Raw genomic sequence first — 19,056 nt, forward strand, 5'->3', positions numbered from 1 at the left:
ATTTAAAAAGTAAACACTTCATTTTCATATTTAAATAGTCTAAAGTTATAAAACAATACCTTAAGAATTATTATAATTATTATTATAATTCTATCTTAAATTTGAGTCTTAGAATGACTGCTTAATAGGAACGATACTAAAAGAGAAAATATCCAAATTACTTTGCTAAGTCACTTCAGTCGTGTCCAACTCTGTGCTCCACCATAAACGGCAGCCCACCAGGCTCCCAGTCCCTGGGATTCTCCAGGCAAGAACACTGGAGTGGGTTGCCATTTCCTTCTCCAGTGCATGAAAGTGAAAAGTGAAAGTGAAGTCGCTCAGTCATGTCTGACTCCTAGCGACCCCACGGACTGCAATCTACCAGGCTCCTCTGTCCATGGGATTTTCCAGGCAAGAGTACTGGAGTGGGGTGCCAAAGATGCATTTTTTCTATGATTCTGACCTTCAAAAATAGACTCATTAGAAGGTGCATCATCACTTCTGTTTTCAAGTTGTGTCGACAAAAACCAAAATCCAGAACTTGTCTAAGAGATATTTATTGTTACAGCAAAGGATGGGCTGGGCCATACTGTGAATTAGTAAAAGACACTGAATTATATTTAAAATGAATTTTGTTATTTGAACTTCACTTTAATAAAAAAAAATTGTCAATATACTGTGAAGTCTCATTGTCTGAAGCATTCATTATATTCAGTCCCAATAGCCTGTACATGTTCTCTTTTTCTATAACAGCAGCCCATTCTCTCATCCTCTCTACCTTTTCCTGTTTATTAAGTTCATTTATTCTTTCTTTTCATTCTTTAGCTTCCCATGAAAGTACGGTATGCTTTCCTAAGGATAGGCGCTTTCATCCAAACCATCTTTTATTGCCACCTTGAATTATGCACTAGCAAATGTATATTTTAAGGCTGTTTTGGTTGCAGCTACTTTCAACTGAGTATGTTCTGGTGCATTTTTTCAAAGATCAAGTCTCTCTTGTAATGTCAAACTTGTTCCTAATGCTTAGATCTATCCTCAGAGTATCTCTTTTAGCCCCAAGTAAAGAGCTGGATATTTCTATGTGTTTTTCATTGGCCACTGGTTTTTGTGTTTACAGTGATTTGCTCTCAATCTAGTATATTAATAATTTGACTATTTCTCTTTTAGTTTCATTGCTTTCACTTTCATGCATTGGAGAAGGAAATGGCAATCCACTCCAGTGTTCTTGCCTGGAGAATCCCAGGGACAGGGGAGCCTGGTGGGCTGCTGTCTATGGGGTCGCACAGAGTCAGACACGACTGAAGTGACTTAGCAGCATAGAAGTGCTCATGTGGAAGCATGATATAATTCTCAGGATGTTTTAGAAATATATATTATATGAATAGGAATTTTATTAGTAAATTGCTTCCTTTTTTTCCAATTTCTACATAAAGTATGCTATTTTTTGATGTTGCTGTTTAACAAGTCTCTTCTATCGATACTGAAAAACACAATAATTTTGTCCCCTAAAGTATTCTTCAGTGTTTTCTTTAGTTTTTCTGCTATAGTTATGTGATTACACAATTGCTCAAATGAAAGTTCAACAGAACTATAATTTTAACATTAGTGTTTATAAATTGATGTAAAAGTGAATGCCATTTTTTTCTATCTCTAGACAGCATGAAGACATTTCCATTGTACAAGTTTACTTTAAAGTCCCTGATAACATGAACTGTAGTTGTAATTGCTTATGTAAAACTCAGTTACAACTGAGTTTTACGTATGCAATTATGTGTTGTATAATTACAACACATAAAGACATTTGAAATTCAAAGTCTAGTTTTCTATACCAGTGGCTGAATTTACTCTAGTGAAAGACTCATGCACTTATCAAAACAAATTCTGGCTAAAAACAAGCTGTGCTAAAATAATTTCCTCTTCTGTACGACTTACAAGAGGTAATCTAGGAAACAGCTACATTCTTAATTTTCTTATGTCAGTTATGCTAAATAGATTCTTGGGGATTTGGGTTTTCTTTTACTTTCTGATTAAAGACACAATATACCTTTAAAATGAAGGGGGAAAATGTCTGCCTGCGATGTACTTCAAAGACTTACCATGCACAGTGACAATTAAGATTGGAATTTCCCTCTGCAGGAGAGTTGGGAGAAGCAGGCAACAGATGTGCTTACACTCAGGTTCTATCTCTCCCATATGCATTCCCTCCTTCAAAGGAATCTTTGTCTTCCTTCTGCCAACTGGTAGTTTGTGTCACTGCAGGTGTCCAACAGATGTTGAGTGAGTTAAACTCCAGTTTGAACCCGTGCACGCACAGTTGCTTCAGTTGTGTCCAACCCTTTGCGACCCCATGGACTATAGCTTGCCAAACTGCTTTGTCCATGGGATTTTACAGGCAAGATTCCTAGAGTGGGTTGCCATTTCCTCCTCCAGGGAATCTTCCTGACCCAAGGATCGAACCTATGTCTCCTGCGGCTCCTGCACTGCAGGTGGATTCTTTACTAATGAACCAGCAGGAAAGCCACAGATACTAAATTTGAACCCATAGATACTAATTAATTTTTTACGATGTTTTAAAGACTAAAAGATACCAAAAACTACATTTCCCCCCACAAATGAATTATAAATGCAATAATAGCATTCTAAGTGTTTGGAAGGGGTATTTAAAATTTTCCTTCTGAATGGTGTGATTTAAAAAATTTCCATGCCCAAGTTATGGATTATTTCAATTCTAATATGATAAAATTTGAAGAAATACAAAGAAACTTTAAAAATTCATAATGAAGACATAACAGTATAGAAGAACACTAGAGGAGGCAGAATAAAAGGTTAAAAAGGCACACTCCAAAGCTTTGCTGTCCAGTTCAGTAGCCACGAGCTACATGTGGCTACTGTGCACTTGAATATGGTTAATGAGAACTGAGATGTGCCCTGAGTATAAAAGACACAATGAATTTCAAAGACTTGGTATGAAGAAAAGCATGTATGGTATGAAGATTTGGTATGAAGAAAAGAAATATCTCTTTAATTTTTTATATTAATTACATTTGAAATGATAATATTTTGGATACCCTGGGTTGAATAAAAATACTATTAAAATGGATATTTCCTATTTTTACTGGTTCTATGTGACTACTGGAAAATTAAAAACTATGCATATATGGCTCAAAATATGTATGTTTCTATTGGATAATGCTCTCTAGAGTCAAACTGCTTGTGTGCAAATCTACTAATCCCTTGGTGTGTCATTATTATGTCTCCGTTTCCTTATCTGCACAACAGGGGTAATGATAATACTTAACCTGGGAAAGGCATTTCTTAGACATATTGATATGGGCATGTGTCAGTGATGAGTAACTTAATATTAAAGGAAACAGCAGAATGATCAAAGAGTGAGCACTTCAGAGAACAGACTCAGAAATTGGATATAACTGAGAAATGGAAGGATCATTGGAGCAGCTTATTAAAGCAAACAAACAAAACCAAAGAGCAATTATAAGCAATATTTGAAGATTCATTTCTCATGGTCATGAAAGCGTCATGTTCAAGTCAGTGGATACAGAAGACATCTAGAAGGAATAGTACCAGATGTCAGATGTGCTGACCATTGCTTAGAAATAAAAATCAATATGACTGAAAAGCAATGCTAATGATACATCTGAGACTGTTTATTGGAGTCCTAAGGTTTCATTCTCCAGCCTTTGAGGAGGCAAAAACTGAGTTAAACTGTGGTTAAATGTAGAACATCAAGTAATGAATTGTGTTTTTAAACAGACTGCTGCCAGTGATTTTCTCAAACAATGAGCAAAATGCAGAATATACATTCTGCTCTTTGTTGTTTTGGGGCAAAAAAACCCCAATCTGACCATAAGGTTATGAGAATTAAATGAAATAATGTACCTAAGGTGTTTACATGAATAAATAATAGCTGTTATCACTGTTATTGCTAATTAGGAATATTATTATGGGAAACTAATGAAGAGAAAGAAGAGTTATAGATTCACTACATCAAAAAGAGAATAGTAATGTGACTCACTTCAAAACTGGAGCTATTCACATGAAATCAAATTCTGAGGGGCAATTTTAAGAAAAAAAATAATGGAGAGATTTATGTTGATTTAAAATATATCCATATTTGAGAGCTGTGAACTAATTTGGAACTGTTTAATATTTCTTTCTATGTTAGTAACAGTGATAGCATAAAATACATTTGCAGGGGGTAGAATTTAAAATTTGTGTAAATCCTGTTTGGCAGGTCCTCAAAAAGTTAAACATAGAGTTACTATATGACCCAGAAAATTCCACTTCTGGGCATCTACCCAAATGAATTGAAAATAAGTATGTCCACACAACGACGTACACAAATGTCTATAGCAGCATTATCTAAATGGTCAACACATGGAAACAACACAAATGTCCATCAATTGATGAATAAATAAACAAAAAGTGGCATAGCCACACAATGGAATCATAAAAAGGAACAAAATACTAATATACATGAGTATATGGATAAACCTTTAAAACACTGTTAAGTGAAAGAAGCCAGACATAAATGCCCATACAGTGCATAATTCCATTTATACTAAATGTCCATCATAGGCAAACCCATTGAGACAGAAAGCAAATTAGTGGGTGCTGAGGGCTAGAGGTAGGGGGAAACAGAACAACCCAACCCCAAAATTTCTCAGGGTGATGGAAGTTTTTCAGATTAGATGGTGGTGATGGTTTTGAATATACTAAAATCCACTGAATTGTGTAATTTAAAATGGTGAATTTTATGGTATTAAAAAAATGTAAATATTCATTCAAATAAAATAAAATAAAATTAGATATATCCAAAGAGGTGATAGAGAAGATGAAAATGAATGATTTGCTTACTGATAAAATGTGACTATTACTGAAGAATAGAGTAGATAAATGAATACTAAATTAACCAGAATGTTAAGAAGAGGAAAAGAACAATATTGAGACCTGTTGGGAGGAGAACTGACACCCTTAAACATCAGTGTAGAAGATACTTCAGGAGTGGCTGTTTGACCTACAGGGAGGCTGTTTTCCTTAAGAACCCTCCCCAGTAGCCAGGGGCAGGCTTAGGCAGAAATTGATGCCCCTGAAGGAGTTGACTGGTCCAGAGATAGACATGTGACCTAAGTTATGCCATCAAGATCTGATCCCAGGATTTTGGAATTTGAAGCTAAGTGATATTAGAGACTGAAAATTATATGAATAGTAACACTCTAAGGATAAAGGTCCATGAATTTATTGCAAAAGATCTTAAACTTGCCTTGGTACCTGGTTCAGCAACATTCAATTACTACCCTCTGTCAGGTACTACGCCCTTGCAATATTTTGCTTCTTCCCCACAGCAGTCCCCACTTTTGTAGCACAAGCTAGCCTGATTAGGCTTCTATTAGGTAAAACCATAAATAAGATTTCAAAACAAATCACTTGAGGTAATATTTATATACCATTAAGAAAAAAATGTACCACTTTCATGTCATCAATGAAATTTTAAATACTAAATGTAAATACTCTATGACACTTACTTCAATATGAATAATGGAGTTCTGGAAATTCCAGGAAAGATAAACAGACATGAGAGAAGTAATAAAAGCTATCAATAAAAAAGAACATGATTTTTCCATTAAGCTTTATGATAATGCAGTAGGTGATCCTTATAATTCTAATTTTGAAAGTGAAAGATTGATGGAAATCATGACACACATAGGTCCATGGGTGGCTGTTTGAGAACTACTGAATTAAAAACTAAAGATTTAAAATACAGAATTTAAAAGCATATTTTGGTTATTCAATTAGCTCATTTTTGTAAACAGGGATTGAAGTAGTAGAAATTGATTACCTCAAAGTCAGGAGGATAATTTAAAGCCTGCTTCCAGAACCCTGACTAATGCTCTTTGGGCACAAATACATGGTTAAAGAAATGTTTCCTGACAATTAGAAGTATAATGATCAAAACAATGGTAACCTATTCATTACAACTTACTGGTAATCAAAGCTTGCTTGTAAATGTTTGGATTGCAACAGCCTAGATATTTCATTAACATTTATTGCAAGTTTGAGAAATATTAATTTATCTACTTATGAGTCACTGTGGATATAAAAAACAAATCAAACTGCCCTCATAATTTGAAATATTGCAACAGAATAACAATTTGATGTTCTTGTTTAAGACTTCAAATTGAATATTTATTAGGTAGCAGTTGGCAACCCACTCCAGTACTCTTGCCTGGAAAATCCCATGGACGGAGGAGCCTGGTAGGCTGCAGTCCATGGGGTCGCTAAGAGTTGGACACAACTGAGCAACTTCACTTTCACTTTTCACTTTCATGCACTGGAGAAGGAAATGGCAACCCACTCCAGTGTTCTTGCCTGGAGAATCCCAGGGACAGGGGAGCCTGGTGGGCTGCCATCTATGGGGTCTCACAGAGTTGGACACGACTGAAGCGACGCAGCAGCAGCAGCAGCAGCAGCAGCAGCAGCAACAGCAGTATATCTTACAAAATTTTTCATCTCAGAAATAGTTCATTAGTCTAAAATTTGTTGGTTAGGGACATTTATAATTATTTCTTCTGTGACTGAGACGATATGGTCTCCTATGCACATGACTTTGGTTGTAAACCAGAAGCAAAGGTTTTACAGTTAACACTCTGCATGGGTAACTGTCTGCAAGGATACCATACTGTCTGACCTAGAATTTTTCTAAGAGGATACATCTCATGTCAAGTGTTCTTAATTCAACTTAAAAATTAAACCTATTTTTAATATATATATGTATACATACATGTGAGTTTTGTTTGTATATATATATAACTTGTTTTCAAAATGAAAAAATTTTTAAATCACTTTTTCTTAATTATAGAAGTAATGGAGACTTACTGCTTCAAGATGAGACACAGTAGTTGCATTTCTCCCCATTCCTTCTGCCAAGTACAGCTAAAAACCCTGGACATTATAAAACAAATATAAGAAAACTGAAAGGTGGAGAGAAGTCAGATTGGCTAGTTACCTGGAAAGACAAGGCAGTGAGTTCTATGAGTTTTCTTTCTATTTCATATTTCTCAGATGGGGTTGCTAGAGATACAGGCAACCCAGAAATGCCAGTGGGCTCAGACAAAAAAGCCTGTATTCTCTAGACAAAGAACCAGGAAAGCCAGAGCCTAGCAAGGGAGAAAGCATTTAGCTAATAACCACCTGTGCAAGAAGAGTAAACACTGAAAGCCTGAGCCTGTTGTCTGCAGAAAGTCTATTTGCAAGGTTGGCCCTTTGCTGACATTTGGGAACTGCACCGATAGTTCCCTACATGGGAATTTACATGGAAGTTCCCTACAAGGGATATTAAACCTTTCCTAAATGAGAAGAGTGTCTCATTGTGCCTAGATTGTTCATGGAAACCATGTGGTTTATTATGCTCCCCTCTGTTCCTTCTGGGAGTCTGGAATTAGTATTAGGAAGTGAGTACTTACATGATCAGCCCTCCAAAAAACCTTGGGTACTGTTTTTAGAGTTTCCCAGGGAAAAAACACATCATCGTGTTGTCACAATTCATGATTGAAAAACTGTGCACAGCCTGGGCCATTCCACTGAGACAGAACTCTTAGAATGTTGTGCCTGATTTCCTCTGAACTTCATTCCATGAAGGTTTTCCCTTTGCTGGTTTTGCCTTGTTACCTGCTGCTGTAAATCTCAACTGTGAATACAACAAACTGAGTCTGTGAGTCCTCAGGTGAATCATTGAACAAGCAGTGTTCTTGGAGACTGCTGACAAATCGACACACTCCAGGCAAACATCACAGGGAAAGTGGTGGTTCTATCACCTCTGTCAGCAATAGCCCAGTAGGAAGTCTAGGCCTTCACCCATGCCAGGTTATAAAGAGGTACTCCAACCCTCTTCCAGGATGATGTAAGAGAAGACTGAGCAGGAAGCCAGAATTTTGACTTTCTTCCAGTGGAGGCTGTGTGGAGTAATGATGAAGCACCCTTCTGCCTCCCAACTCAGGTGGTATCAGTTCAGTTCAGTTGCTCAGTCGTGTCCGACTCTTTGCGACCCCATGAATCGCAGCGTGCCAGGCCTCCCTGTCCATCACCAACTCCCGGAGTTCACCCAAACTCACGTGCATCAAGTCAGTGATGCCATCCAGCCATCTCATCCTCTGTCATCCCCTTCTCCTGCCCTCAATCCCTCCCAGCATCAGAGTCTTTTCCAATGAGTCAACTCTTTCCATGAGGTGGCCAAAGTACTGGAGTTTCACTTCAGCATCATTCCTTCCAAAGAAATCCCAGGGCTGATCTCCTTCAGAATGGACTGGTTGGATCTCCTTGCAGTCCAAGGGACTCTCAAGAGTCTTTTCTAACACCACAGGTCAAAAGCATCAATTCTTCTGCACTCAGCTTTCTTCACAGTCCAACTCTCACATCCATACATGACTACTGGAAAAACTATAGCCTTGACTACAGACCTTTGTTGGCGAAGCAATGTCTCTGCTTTTCAATATGCTATCTAGGTTGGTCATAACTTTCCTTCCAAGGAGTAAGCGTCTTTTAATTTCATGGCTGCAGTCACCATCTGCAGTGATTTTGGAGCTCAAAAAAATAAAGTCTGACACTGTTTCCACTGTTTCCTCATCTATTTCCCATGAAGTGATGGGACCGGATACCATGATCTTCATTTTCTGAATGTTGAGCTTTAACTCAACTTTTTCACTCTCCACTTTCACCTTCATCAAGAGGCTTTTTAGTTCCTCTTCACTTTCTGCCATAAGGGTGGTGTCATCTGCATATCTGAGGTTATTGATATTTCTCCCGGCAATCTTGATTCCAGTTTGTGCTTCTTCCAGCCCAGCGTTTCTCATGATGTACTCTGCATATAAGTTAAATAAGCAGGGTGACAAGATACAGCCTTGACATACTCCTTTTCCTATTTGGAACCAGTCTGTTATTCCATGTCCAGTTCTAACTGTTGCTTCCTGACCTGCATATACGTTTCTCAAGAGGCAGGTCAGGTGCTCTGGTATTCCCAACTCTTATCAGTAGAGGCTGGTAAAGAACCCTCACCCTCATTCCTGTACAAGAGTAGTGGGGTGCCCTTTCCTGCCCACCTGGGGTGTCAAAGGAGCATAATGAGGAACCTGGACTTCTACCACAACCAGGAAAAATATTTGAGGAAATAAGGTCTGAAAATTTTCCAAACTTGAAAAAAAAACATAGACCTATAGAATAAAAAGTCTGAGTGAATTTCAAACAGAATAAACCTAAATTAATCTCCACCAAGACACAGCATAGTCATCAAGAAACAACAGCTTATAAATAGCAGGAAAAACAATTCAAATGACAGATTTCTCCTCTGAAACTATGGAGGGCAGAGGAAAGTCGCACATTTTTCAAGTGCCCAAGGAAAAGAACTGCCACCAGTGAAAATATGCTTTAGTAATAAAGGATAAGTCAAAACGTTCTCAAATGAAGGAAGCCTAAAAGAATCTGTTCCCAGCAGACCTATCCTAAGAGAACAACTTATAACAAGTTCTTTAAACAAAAAGGAATTTTGGAACACCAGGAAGGAAGAACAGTGGAAAGAATAAAAACATGGGTAATGACAACAGACTTTCCTTCTGCTTGAAATTTCTGAGTTATATTTGATGATTGAAACAGAAATTATAATATTGTTTGATATGGCTCTCAATGTAAGTAGAAGAAATAATTAAAACACACATGAACTAGAGAGAGTAAAGGTTAAGATTTTATACTTCACTGGAACAAGTAAAATACTATCACCAAATAACTGATATTAAGAAGAGGTGGCACGAATATATACAGAAGAACTATATAAAGAATATCTTCATGACCCAGATAACCACAATGGTGTGATCACTCACATAGAGCCAAACATCCTGGAATGCAAAGTCAAGTGGGCCTTAGGAAACATCGCTTTGAACAAAGCTAGAGGAGATGAAGGAATTCCAGTTGAGCTACTTCAAATCCTAAAAGATAATACTGTGAAAGTGCTGCACTCAATATGCCAGCAAATTTGGAAAACTTAGCAGTGGCCACAGGACTGGAAAAGGTCAGTTTTCATTCCAATCCCAAAGAAAGGCAATGCCAAAGAATGTTCAAACTACCACACAATTGTACTCACCTCACATGCTAGCAAAGTAATGCTCAAAATTCTCCAAGCCAGGCTTCAACAGTATGTGAACTGTGAACTTCCAGATGTTCAAGCTGGATTTAGAGAAGCCAGAGGAACCAGATATCAAATTGTCAACATCCACTTGATCATAGAAAAAGCAAGAGAGTTCCAGAAAAACATCTACTTCTGCTTCATTGACTACACCAAAGCCTTTGACTGTGTAGATCACAACAAACTGTGGAAAATTCTTCAAGAGATGGGAATATTAGACCACTATACCTGCCTCCTGAGAAATCTGTAAGGCAGGTCAAGAAGCAACAGTTAGAACCAGACATAGAACAACAAATGTTTCCAAAGGAAAGGAGTACGTCAAGGCTGTATATTGTCACCTTGCTTATTTAACTTATACGCAGAGTATATCATGCAAAGTGCTAGGCTGGATGAAGCACAAGCTAGAATCAAGACTGCCGGGAGAAATATCAATAACCTCAGATATGCAGATGACACTACCCTTAAGACAGAAAGTGGAGAGGAACTAAAGAGCCTCTTGAAGAAAGTGAAAGAGGAGAGATAAGTCAATGTATTTAAGTTATACATATAAACTTATACATAACTTACACATATACTTATAAACTTAAAAAGATATTATGTATATAAAAGTGAAAAAGCTGGTTTCAAGCTCAACATTCAAAAAATGGAGATCATAGCATCCAGTACCATCACTTCATGGCAAATAGATGGGGAAATAATGGAAACAGTGAGAGATTTTATTTTTTGGGGCTCCAAAATCACTGCAGGTGGTGATTGCAGCCATGAAATTAAAAGACACTTGCTTCTTGAAAGAAAAGCTATGACCAACCTAGACAGCACATTAAAAAGCAGAGACATTACTTTGCCGACAAGGGTCCATCTAGTCAAAGCTATGGTCCTTCCAGTAGTCATGTATGGATGTGAGAGTTGGACCATAAAGAAAGCTGAGTGCTGAAGAATTGATGCTTTTGAACTGTGGTGTTGGAGAAGACTCTTGAGAGTCCCTTGGACTGCAAGGAGATCCTAAAGGAAATCAGTCCTGAATATTCATTGGAAGACTGATGCTGAAGCTGAAACTCCAATACTTTGGCTACCTGATGCAAAGAACTGACTCCTTGGGAAAGATCCTGATGCTGGGAAAGATTGGGGACAGGAAGAAAAGGGGATGAAAGAGGATGAGATGGTTGGATGGCATCACTGACTCAATGGACATGAGTTTGAGCAAGGTCCGGGAGTAGGTGATAGACAGGTGAACCTGGCGTGTTGCAGTCCATGGAGTCGCAAAGAGTTGGACACGACTGAACGACTGAACTGAACTGGATAGACTGATAAGTTATGTATATATAATACTTAGAGCAATCACTATAAAAATTTATATAAAGAGATACACTTTAAAATAATACAGGCAAATAAAAATGGAGTTCTTAAATCATGTTCAAGTAACCAACAGAAAGACAGACAACATAGAAAAACCACCCAAACCAGAAATCAATAAAGTGGCAGACTGAAGCTTCAAAATATCAATAATTGTATTACATACAACTGGTCTATTTTATTTGTAAAAGCCAAAAGGTGGAAAGAATCACAATGTCCAACAGGTGAATGATTAGACAGACTGTGTTAAATCCACACCTGGAAATCCTCAATCATAAAAGGAAATGGACTACAGATACACACAACTGCTTGAGAAGATCTCACAGGCCTTATTCTGAGTGAAAAATGCCAATCTCAAAAGGCATATACTTGCATAACTCCATTTACATAACATCTGGAAATGAGAAAATCATTAGTTAATGATTAGAAAATTAGAAAATCAGAAAAACATTAGTGATCGAGGGTTAGAAATGGTGAAAGAAATGGTGGTTTCTGTGAGTATGAAGATGCAGCACACGGGGTATCTTTGTGGTGATGGAAGAGTTCTGTATCGATTGCAGTAGTGGCTGTGTGAATCTATACGATAAAATGGCATAGAATTACATGCACACATATTGTAGCAATGTCAATGTCCTGGTTTTGATATTATACTATAATTATCTAAGATGTGATCATTAGAAAAAAACTGGGTAAAGGTACACATGATCTCTTTTTGAAACCTCCTATAAATCTACAATTATTTTAAAATATCATGTATAAACTGTATACCCTTACCTAAAGTACAGAAAAGGTTTTCAAAGATAGGCATAAAAATAGTGGTAAGGACATGTCTGTCCTTATTTTTTTTGCTATTGTTTTTTTTGGGGGGGACATGCTACAGGGCATGTGGGATCTTAGCTTCCCTAATAGGGATTGAGCCTGTGCTCCCTGCAGTAGAAGTGTGTAGTTTTAACCACTGGACTGCCAGGGAAGTCCCTGTACTGTTTTTAATAAGAGAGAAAAAGAATGTAAAATTATTATAAAAAATTCAACTACAGAAAAATACAAATAAGGTGAAACTCACCTGCTCTATGATGCCATCATGTGATTTCTTTCATTCACTTATGGTGCCATGAATGGTTAACATTTGGTGTGTATTTCAGAACGTTCCTGTGCATCCAAAGTCATTTACAAATTATAATCATTATAATCACCAGTGTGTACTATTATATGTATAATATGTATACTATATATATTAATATATATTGTATATATATCTCATTACTTGAAATTCTTTTCATTTATTATTCATTTCCAAGTATTTATTTGAGTACCTTCTTTAGCCACCATCATGTGAGGCTCTGAGAATATAGTAGTGAATAGAGCAGACATCCATTTCCTCAGAAAGCTTACAGTATAGTAAAAACTGTCACTAAACAAACTGAAAGAAATACACAATTATAATGTCAAGGTTAGACAAATGCAAACAATGCTTTGAAATGCCCAACTGTGAAAAGAGAGGATAGTAGTTATGGCAAGATACCACGGCATGTTTATTATTAATAGAAATGAGACTGCAGAGAGAAAAGAGGTTAAAAATACCACAGGAAGAGAGAGGGATAACTGATTTTCTATGAAAGCTTCCTGAAATAGAAGGAGCCACAGCACAAATATGAATTGGTTTCAGGTAAAAGGAAAATGCCACCTTGAAACAAGCATAGGAAGTGAGGACAAGTAAAGCTATAATTCAGTTTGTAGATTTAGAGGTCTGAAGTTCAGGCAATTCCTCTTTGAGACTGCTTATTTCCTTAGCAAAATACAAGACAATGTCATCTACCAAAAGTAAAGATATAAATCAGAAGATCTGAGGTTGGAAGAGAGTTGAGATTTTAAGTAGTCATTTGGGAAAGCAAGATGAGTAGATACATGCAGTAGTACTCTTGCCAGGGGTGAGTTGAGGGCCTGCAGAGTCGGTTCTATGAGGCAGATTCTAACCATTTTCAGCAAACTGAGTGAAGTCAGGGAAAAAACAAGTGTACAAACATTCAAAGAGAGAGACAAAGTGCTACAGTGCACTGCATTTTTTAAGAAATTAGAGGATGTTTTTCAACTGGAAAGAGAGGAAGAAAATGGCCTGAGAAAGGGAAGGAAGTAAAGAGAAAGATGGAGATGCAAACAGGGTGACAGCTTTCCAGCTGGGGGTCAGGAATGTCCTTTTGTCCTCCAATCCCAGCATAGTCACTGTGATATCAGTTTATCTTCACTGTGAAATCTTCACTGTGATATCAGATTTTGTGAAACTGTTACATATTTCTTTTTAGTCTCTTAGACCTGATAATCTATCAAACCCTATGGGGTAATTCCCAGGCACCTTCAGTGGCTGCAGGGAAGGATGAGTGAGGCACAAGTGTATCATCCATTAGAAGATCAACTCTAGTGAGCAAGAGCAGGCTGACATTTAATTTTTCTCTTATAGGCAATTGTGAGTTGCTGTGAGTCCTTTTTTAGGTCCATTGTATTATATTCTTTCCTAGTTACCAAGTCCAGTTCTTTTACTCAAATGATATCTTTCAATTGACCTCAAGTGTTTTCTCAACATTATTTTTGATTTAATGAATGTTTAGCTAAATATAAACAGACTTGGAGGAACTGAGGTATGGGCAATAATTAAAAATCATCTGTTACATGAACCATTTGTAAAATACTCCACAACCATTATTCTCTGAGAAATACTACTGTTAAACACTTGGCTAGGTAATTTGTAATTATTAAATTATTTACATTTAGTAATAAGAGACTTATCAGACCCTTTGTACAATGTCTATTCTGTGATTAAAAAGAACCTCCTTGTGAATTTTGTTGCTTAGAAATAGTGAAGCTTAAAAATGTTTTTAACTGATGTTAACAGAAACAATCTTCTCTAACTGCAATGGCAAAAATACAAAGTTGCCAAGAAGCTGTTTCAGTTCAGTTCAGTTCAGTTCAGTTGCTCAGTCGTGTCTGACTCTTTTCGACCCCATGAATTGCAGCACGCCAGGCCTCCCTGTCCATCACCAACTCCCAGAATTCACTCAAACTCACGTCCATCAAGTCGGTGATGCCATCCAACCATCTCATCCTCTGTCGTCCCCTTCTCCTCCTGCCCCCAATCCTTCCCAGCATCAGAGTCTTTTCCAATGAGTCAACTCTTCGCATGAGGTGGCCAAAGTACTGGAGTTTCAGCTTTAGCATCACTCCTTCCAAAGAACACCCAGGACTGATCTCCTTTAGAATGGACTGGTTGGATCTCCTTGCAGTCCAAGGGACTCTCAAGAGTCTTCTCCAACACCACAGTTCAAAAGCATCAATTCTTCGGCACTCAGCTTTCTTTACAGTCCAACTCCCACATCCATACATAACTAATGGAAAAACCATAGCCTAAGAAGCTGTTTAGAACCTGAATAAAGCAAAAAACATTGGGGTGAAAGGTAATTCATTGCCTAGTCCTTTGTATTTTGACCATCTCTTTAGCTAGATTGCTAATATGTGACTTTTGTACAAATTCCATTAATTTTGGGTTTTCCCTTTCTTATTTTTTTAAAATTAGAGGGAATACTTTTTGCAAATACGCTTCATTAAGAAAAATGAGCAGATATCATTACTAGTGCAATAAGAATTACCAAAAAGGGGGAGGAAAACAGAGTTCTTGTGTCTTAATTAAAAACTGTTAAGACACAAAACCTGGCTCTTTGCTCCCTTTCCAACAGCCAAAAGGGAAACATGGATCAGTTACATGCTATCAAGAAGAAAGAAAAATACAAGTAATTCGACTAGTGCATGTGAGTGAAAGTCGCTCAGTCCTGTCCGACTCTTTGCGACTGTAGAGTCCATGGGATTCTCCAGGCCAGAATACTGGAGTGAGTAACCTTTTCCTTCTCCAGGGCAATCTTCCCAACCCAGGTCTCCCGCATTGCGGGCAGATTCTTTTATCAGCTGAGACACAAGGGAAGCCCCGACTAGTGCATACGTAGAGGCCAATATTATTTTCACCTTTTCCCTTGCTTTTCAAAGCCTAATACATTTGCCGCCACAGACAACAATCTGCTGCTGCCGCCAAGTCGCTTCAGTCGTTTCCGACTCTGTGCGACCCCATAGACAGCAGCCCACCAGGCTCCCCTGTCCCTGGGATTCTCAAGGCAAGAACACTGGACTGGGTTTCCATTTCCTTCTCCAATGCATAAGAGTGAAAAGTGAAAGTGAAGTCGCTCAGTCGTGTCCGACTCTCAGCGACCCCATAGACTGTAGCCCACCAGGCTCCTCCATCCATGGGATTTTCCAGGCAAGAGTACTGGAGTGGGGTGCCATTGCCTTCTCCGGACAACAATCTAGTGGGCACTTATTATTATTTTCCTGCTTAACATAAAGGGATGCACGTTGGGAATTCGCTGTACCAGATAGCGGGTGCTCCATATTTTCATTAAAGTCTGTAATTCTTTTGTTAGGGTTTGTAATTGGCTTTCTTAGCATTATGAGGGAAGTGGTAATGGAGGTGGCAATGGGCAGGTAGACATAATTCAATACAAGACTACAGTAATCTCGATGGCAGCTCTTATAACGAGATCAGCTTGCATGATTCTCTGAGACTTGGGCTTGCCCCTTTCTTGACGATCCTGTTTCTTCTGAGATTGGGTAAAACGGGTAGAATTCTTAACTCCTGAAATTACTAGTGTTAGTGGCCCCTGGTGACAGGTCGAGTTCTCAAGTCCTCAGTCCTCAAACATCACCTTTTAGGCCTCATTCGGAACATGACAAAGCCACACGAGTCCTAGGCCCGTCTCCCACGAGGATCTCCGTTCACCTGAGTAAGCCTCAGTGCACTGCCTCCGAACCAGCTTCGACTTTGTCGAAATAATACCAAAGACGTCATACTCCCGCGGCTCCCGCCCAAGAGCCCGCTAGCGGGACGCATGCGCAGAACTGGCGCGCGCCCACAGCCAGCTAGGCGTCGCAGGTGTGTGTACACCGGTCACAGTCTCCGAAAGGCCTGCTTCCCTCGTCGCGGTGAGGCAGTTCTTGGCGGCGACTACGTAGTATGACTACACGAAGAGAAACAAAGGAAGAGATTGTCCCGTCTCTGGCGCGCTTCCGTTTCAAACTCTAACTTCCGGTTCGTTAGCCGGTTCCGGTCCCCGTCTCTCACTTCCGGTCGCCGTGGGTTCCTCTGCGGTCGGTTCCTGCATCCGCTGTTGTCGGTTCAGCTGTGCTCCAGGTGAGGGGACGCTGGGCATCCCTGCCCACTACCCGCGGGAACACCGTTGGGCTGGAGGACCGCAGCTTTGCTGTCCTCGGTGCGCGACCTTCACTGTGGCCTGGCAGGCCGGCTGGGGCTGCATTAGGGCGTCCCGCCCGCGGCTACCCTGGTCCGTGCGCGGCCCAGGCCTTCGGCCTCGGCCCGCTCATCACAGGGGCCGCCACCCTCGCATCCAGCCTCCTCGCCTGGGTGGAGGGCTTTCCGCGCCTCTGTGGGTTTTTGCGTCCTCCCGTCTCATTCCTCTCTCGTCTGGGGTTTGTCCATTTCTTCCCCCTCCCTGTTGAACGTATCTCAGCCCTTCTGGGTTTTGGGGGTCTCTGCCTGTCTTCTGTGCTGTCCCCTAGCTGCTGCTTCTCTGCACTCGCTCGCAGTTGCTGCAGCCGTGCTGTCCAGAGAACGAGTTGGCAGTTCTTCAATAGTAGGCAGGTTGAAAAGTTAATTCCCCTCAATTCCTAAGGTGTTAACTTAGGCTGAAGGTCCTTTCAAATTGACCGCCTTTGCTACTTTTTAGTTGTGTGGTCTGGAGCAGCTTGTTTTTCTTTTTCAAATTTCTAGTCTGTATAGTGAAGACAGTAGTTGTCACTTTAGGATTGTGAAGATTAAATGAGATTATTCAATAAAATTGTCGAGCATATTATAATTTTTCTATTTTCACCACCATTTGTATCGCTTATAAGTGCTGTCACAGCTGTTATTGCAGGGCTTAACGCTATTGTCATGGTAAACATTACTACCTTGACTAGACAAGTCACCACTGTATGTTAGGTTGGAAGAATTGATCCAGACAGCCGTTCTTGACCGTAGTTTCACCACCGTAAAGGTATGTTCCTTGCTAACTTATTTTGGTTGGATCGCCATACCTACCCCCAAAATCGTTTTTCACTTTATAAATCTGATAAGATCTGGAATGACACAAAACATTAGAATTGTGTAGGGAAAGGCCAAATGTGAAAACAGAAAATGACTCGTGCATTTGCATTGCATTGCTCCATTCTTGTGAATAATCTAAATATTCAAGGAGTAAAGTTCAGTATAACTTTGAAAAACACTTTTAAGGGCTTTTGCATTAAACTTTTTTATGGTATTTGTTTTATTGTGCCTAGTCCTTTAGAGCAGTTGTCAGTTTGGAAATCCACTTGTGGCATAGGTGATAAGTAACATTTGTATACTGCTTTACTAAGCACGCAGAGCCCATGCCATCTGGCACATTTTCTTTTTTAAGGCTGAGAAAATTGAAGAGCCTCTCTAACTTTAAGATGCCTCAAAGATGGGGGGGAGGTGGCAACAGGGATTGTTAAAACACGAAGTGCTAGGTCTCTTCTTTCCAGGCCCAGTTACATTTCTAACAAGTTACCAAGTGGGGTCAGTGCTGTTGAATGGTCTGGGGACCACACTTTGAGAACACTCATCTAGAGGCACAATGATTTGTCTGCACCCACCTAGAGTGGAGGTGATCTCGCTTCAAATGTTTTGTTCTGCCCAATACAACGTGCTGTATTAGCACTGTTTGCATTCCTAGCTCTTGTAAGTTTTCATTTTTATTTCCACTTCTCACAGAAAAATAATATTTAAATGGTACTTCAGTTTGACACAAAAGGCCTATTTGGCTTTTTTTTTTGAGGAGTATAGCATTTGTTAGAGCACGTTCTTGCCAAATAGAATACATTGCTCTAAAGTAGCATACCTTCTTGTAGAGCAGGTTATAAACATAGAATGAATGTAAGTGAATTTATGGTGCTCTTTTCAGTGGGCATGCTGAAGACATCTTGAGTTTCCAAATTACATTTGCATGTTAAGATTCAGAATTTGCCTTCTTTCTTGTTGGTTGTAATACTTGAAGAGTGCAGTCATAATATATTATGACAGCATTTGGAAATACCACTACTTTGAGATGAAAAAGATCTAGTTCTCTGACCTGCTGGGGGAACAAACATGAAAACTGGTAGAAAGCTTTATGGCGGGGAAGACCTACCTGCTATCATTGATGAGTGGCAGCTGCTGTATAATCTTTGTGTACTTTATCTGTGCCTGTGGGTTTTGTATTTACTGATCTTTGGTACCTTAAGTTCAATTCAAGAGAGACACAAGGGGAAGAAACTTGAGATTTAGTCAGAAGACCTGTTCATTTATCAGCGGTTTGTGCATGAGCCAATTACATAACCTCTCTGAACTCCTAGAGAATTCCATGGACTGTATAGTCCATGGGGTCACAAAGAGTCGGACACAACTGAGCGACTTTCACTTCACTTCTAAACTCTCTGTTTCC

At 39.2% G+C, this 19,056-nt stretch overlaps 1 long non-coding RNA gene across 2 annotated transcripts; it reads right to left on the reverse strand.

The window, feature by feature from the left end:
* Positions 1 to 123: 123 nt before the first annotated feature.
* Positions 124 to 17,054, reverse strand: LOC133251572 (uncharacterized). 2 transcript variants are annotated; one of them, XR_009737687.1, is made up of 3 exons: positions 12,585 to 17,040; positions 5,523 to 6,939; positions 124 to 2,232 (listed from the first exon to the last, which is right to left on the reverse strand). It is a non-coding gene; the product is annotated as an uncharacterized LOC133251572 (long non-coding RNA). The 2 variants fall into 2 exon arrangements; XR_009737686.1 differs by lacking the exons at positions 124 to 2,232; positions 5,523 to 6,939 and adding an exon at positions 11,666 to 11,915 and having other exon boundaries at positions 12,585 to 17,054.
* Positions 17,055 to 19,056: the final 2,002 nt, after the last annotated feature.

Source organism: Bos javanicus, chromosome 7 (genome assembly GCF_032452875.1).
Source record: "Bos javanicus breed banteng chromosome 7, ARS-OSU_banteng_1.0, whole genome shotgun sequence".
Classification (NCBI taxonomy): domain Eukaryota; kingdom Metazoa; phylum Chordata; class Mammalia; order Artiodactyla; family Bovidae; genus Bos; species Bos javanicus.